Source organism: Capsicum annuum, chromosome 2 (assembly GCF_002878395.1).
Source record: "Capsicum annuum cultivar UCD-10X-F1 chromosome 2, UCD10Xv1.1, whole genome shotgun sequence".
Classification (NCBI taxonomy): Eukaryota; Viridiplantae; Streptophyta; class Magnoliopsida; order Solanales; family Solanaceae; genus Capsicum; species Capsicum annuum.
Genome location: NC_061112.1, coordinates 23,656,465 through 23,661,823, shown reverse-complemented (window position 1 = coordinate 23,661,823; position 5,359 = coordinate 23,656,465).

The following is a 5,359-nucleotide window of genomic DNA, read 5'->3' as shown; positions in this document are numbered from 1 at the left end:
AATCTAAGCAATTTAAGGTAGTCAATCAGCACTTTAAGCTCAAATCACAACACCCCCTCTTATCTCACTTTTCAAAACCAAATGTGTATAATCATGAAGCACAAAAATGTGACACAATAGGATCAAGGTATGGCATTACATTAGAAACAGACAACGAAACATATGCACAAGTTACACTACCCAAATATGTGGACAGCTAGCAATATGACTCGTGTGCCCTCACAACAAAGATTCCCACTTACTTATATGAAATAATGCATGACATCGCAAGGATAGTTAAGAGACACTTACACTCAGAAGAGATGTTTAAATTAATGTGCTTGTGCCCTTATTTTCTTTACCTTAGCTTTCAGACAGTCAAGTTAAGATCACTATAGGATTTTTCTCAACTTGTAATGTAGGCTTGGGGGATGGTATGGTAAATATGGACATATCAAGTAACTAAGCCTCCTTGGAACTACACTAACCTTGGGATGTCACTTATTAGCCAATTTTATTTTTATTTCACCCTTATTTCTCCCTTTTTATTCTTTATTGCACATTTAGGTTGGGTGTGGTCTTTTTTTATTTCTTTTTCACTTTTTATTAATTTTTGTTTTTGTTTTTGTTTTCTTTTTATACCACACCTATCCATACTAACTTTTTTCTTATTTTACACTTCTACTTACCCACTTTATAACACATACCCGTATGATATTCACCCTTAACTTACATGATTTGCCTGAGTTGAGGTGCATAATATCCAAGGAGGAATAGGCCAAAATAGGTTATTGCAACACAAATGGGAAGGTGAATGGTGAAACAACAAAACTAGGCTATAAGGATCAATACAAGGATCAAAGGATACTATTTCACATTAGGAAGGTCATTTAGGCTAAAGTGGACTATAATAAAAAATGGCCTATAATCCTTTCCTAACTAACTATCCTACAACCTACGTAAGACTAATCGTGCAAGTTCTGAATTCAACACACAAAGGGAACTAAGTAGCATCTCACACACACATAACACAGAGCCAATATTACAAACTAATACTTATCCGGTTCATGCTATTGTTAGCAAGTGATTATCATGTCCCTAATCCAAATGTCATACAAAAATCCACAATGTTCACATGGTTCTAAAACAAAAATTTTGGAGAGGTATCATTTTTCTCAAAAACCAATAATAAAAATAACAACTGCCTAAATACTTAAAAATATCTCAATTACATAAAAAATGGCATAATACAAAAAAATAATATGACACAAATTTTAACCTAGACATGTCGGTTTTACAGCCATGCCGTAGCCGCCAGAAAAAGAACCATGGCAAAAAAAAAAAACCATGGCAGTTATAGTATACCCCATCCCAACTAAAAATTATGCACTGTCCCCAATGCACTCAAATAATAAAAAAAATAGAATGAGCATATATTTGGGATGCACTAAGCGTCTATGTCATGATCTTCTCAAGATTAGGGTATATCCACAGGCGGAGGCCATGGTGGTGGTGGTGCACTATAAGAAGATGTATCCATAGCTAGCTTGGTTTGCCTCTGCCTATTAACAAATGCAGTTCCTATTGAATCATGGGTGGCCCTTTTTAAGGCTTGCTCATATGGCCTCTCTGGATTCTGTAGGTCCTCCTCTTGGCCTCTCTTGGAACCAACTATGGAGAATGCCATATCATCTTCTAGGAATAAATCAAAGTATTTGGGACCATGAAAAGGTGATGGCTGAACAACTGGGATACAACTAGATGGATGGTTGATATATGGCTCTTAGTGAGAGAGCATATGTTTGATCTAAGTAGTTCCACTTTCTCTCTAATATCTCCTAGATCCTGTATCTCAATCCTGTTAAACTGGGCTGATTGTCAACCCTCAAATACATATATCCATGAGTGCAACTTAGCTTGTAGCTTTGAATTTGCATCTAGATGCGTAGACTGCAGTCTTGCATCAGCTGTCTCTAGTGTAGTTCAGACCCATGACTGGATCTGCTCATATAATGTCACCACCTTGATCTCAACAATTAGTAGCTGAGTGACAGTCACCTCTAGTCTCTCCTCAACACCTGGTATATCTGTCACACTGACCTCTGCAATAATGTCCTCATCAATAATGTCTATCACAGACATCACTCATATTTTCTAGTTGTTGCACTGTCATACATACATCAAAAACTACTTGCTCATCCTTCAGTTTGAATAAGATCTCCCCCTATTCTATATCAATCAAAACCCTACTGGTGGATAGGAACGGTCTACCTAATATAATAGGGGCTTTAAAATTCACCTAACAATCATGAACCATGAAATTAGTGGGGAAGATAAAGGATGTCACCCTTACTTCTACGTCACACAAAACACCCACTGATTTCTTCACAAATCCTTTATAATTTGACCAGTCAAGGTGTTAATGATGGTAGATATCTAGGCTATTAAGGAGAATGCCAATCTGTTGAGTCTAAAGGAAAGTTTGCTAATTATGTTAGAAGCAAAGCATATGAACTCCTGTGTACTCACTGTGAAAGAGATGGATATTTCAAAAAAGATTTCAGCACTGGCTTAAGGCTAAATTGAGGAGTACTGTATATATTCAGTAGGACAATGCACTTTCTAAAGGCTTCAAGTTACTAATAAAGGTAAAGAGTAAACCATCACTACCTAGATAGGCAAAGAAGGATTTGATCACACCATTATACTGCTACTGGGAACTCAAACTTAAGTAGGTTTCCAAGGCCAACTTGTGATCATGACTCCAGGAATGAGAAAGAGGATTGCAGTCAGGAATGGTCTATTAATAATTTCAAGGGACTTGGACCCAAAGGAATTCATATTAGATGAATAAACTTAAGGCAGTATGAATGAATTAAAGTCTGGGACCTAGTCCTCAAACCTGTTCTAAAAGAGCAAATTGAGACTAAGCTTGATCAAAATACCCTAACCTAATATCTAAGTTAGTGTCACTCTTTCAAAATGGTTATGTCAAGGAGACAGTTATCCATGATAAATTAGGTGGATGTTATTCTAACTCAGTATCATACCTTTACAGGTATACACCCATTCGAACAGTTAGGAGAAGAAAAGTAAAAGAAATCACAACTACAAAATTCAGTTAAAAAGAGAGGTACCTAGTCCCATTACTCAGGTTTGTAGCAAAATAATGTGCCTTATGAGTTTATTAAATTTTTGTAAAAAAAAGGCCATATGTCTTCACCTATATGAACAAAAGCTTTCAAGTCTAAGCAAATGTGAAGAGTCACACCCGTAGTGATTAAAGGCTTAGTTCAAAAGGGTTCTTCTTAAATACCGAACGATCGTCTACTTAATTACAAAATCAAATTTTATATATTTGTTATTCTTCTAAATCCTCTTAGAGTATCCTTCTAAAGTACTCCATATTTGAACTAAACTGGTCCTTCTTCATTTCTTTTAAGAAGAAAAATGGTAGAAATTCTTTCCTATTCAACCACTATGAAAGAATTATCTTTCGATCCTCCTCAAGAATCACCAAGTGTCTTACTTATCACACCTTCCCATAAAATTTTAGAAATCCCATGTGAAACTAATTCTGTCAAAAATCTTGCATCCATTGACAATCTTGCTGAGTTAGCTTTGAAAGTTGACTTAAATTAAGGATCTGACTCACTAATTGAACAAGAAAATTCTCAATCAGGAAATCCCCTTTCCTCATAAAAAATAGAGTCCTCTAATTCTTCTCAAATCTAGGTTCACTCTGGGGAATTCAAAGGTACTAAAATCTCATAAAATTCATAAGAACCTAGTTCCCCTACTCTTTATGAATAAAACCCTATATTTTCCCAAATGTTGATAAAGAAATCTCTGTAAAGAAGTCTGATCCTTTTAGCAGCATAAATTAGGTAGCTAAAAATTTTCTTTTACTTGGACATGATCCCAAGGAAAGTTCTGCTAGAATGTAAGAGCAAGTAGCAGGATAAAAAGATGACTTGACAAAGGATGGGGAATTAATATTACCTCCAAATAAGGAAGATGAAAAGAATGAGCATGAAAAACCTCTAATTTGGAAAATAAAGAAACTGAAAGATAGTAAATGAAAGAAAAAATGACTGACTCTGATATATATGTTACAAGATTCTACTCCACTAAAGGGTCTGAGATGAAATTGCTAGTAGATGCAATAAAGAAGAGTAAGTCTTCTACCTCTAAAAGAAGAAGACTTAGAAAACTACTATAGAGGAAGAAGAAAAACTTAAAATCATAAAGGTGAGAGAAGATGAGGATAATGATTCTAATATTGTTATTGCATCTAAGAAGAAAAGACTAGAAGTTTATGGTGATGAAAGGACTAGGTCCTCTAATTCAAAGTCTGGGAGTCATGGGGTAAGCAAAAAGAAACATATTGCTATCAAAAGAAAGGAAGTTTCTGGGGGAGCTGGTCCTAAGAAAAGAAATATTATTGAAAAGGAACCTAGCAGTGATACAAAACGCAAAAAGAAACATGAAGAAAGGAAAGTTTTATCTATAAAACAAAGGAATGAGAACCAGAGAACATAGAAGGTTCTATATGGGAGAGTTTTTCATCCAAAGATATATGAGAAGACTAGAATGGTAGAACTGGTAGAGTATGTGAGGCATCAGGGTCGGCTGCACCTGCTAGAAGGCATCAGGGTTGGCTTTACCTGCTAGAAGAACCAACTCCTATTGTCTTTGAAGGTGAGGTGAGAGAATTCTACTACTCCATGTAATTCTCAAATGGTGGTTTGAGGTTGACTGCACAGGTGTAGGGAAAGCTTCTTAAGATGGATGAAGAAAGACTGGGAAAAATTTTAGATGTGCCTGGTATAGGGGTGAAAACTATTCTGAACTAACAACCCTCAACTAAATTCATGGTTAATGATTCTAAGTTAGGAGGGACTTCTCTAGCGGTGGTTAGAATAAATTTTCTCACAAGTGAATTCTAACTGGTGTTTGAGTTCATAAAAAAGGTTATTTTGCCAAGTTCAGAGAAAAGAACTATAGTCTCTGCAACTGATCTATTTCTGATTGAATGTTTGATTAAGTTTGAAATAATAAGCCTCCCTGCTCTAATGATAGAGCATATGAACAAGGTGGTTTATGAGATTAAATAAAAACACAGGATGCCCTATGGATATTTCCTGAATAAAGTTTTCAACATTTTGGCATAGTTAGAACTAAGGGGACCCTAGGAACTATCAAACAAAAGTTTATTTTGACAACATTAATGCAAAATGAATATATAGAAGGCAAAGTTGGAACAATATCCCAAGTATTAGAACTATTGGTTGCTTATGTTGGTTGCTCAAGAAAGCTTAACCAAAGAAATGAAGGAGTTCAGGATTGTTCTAGAAGCAAAGTACACTAAAAATAGTGT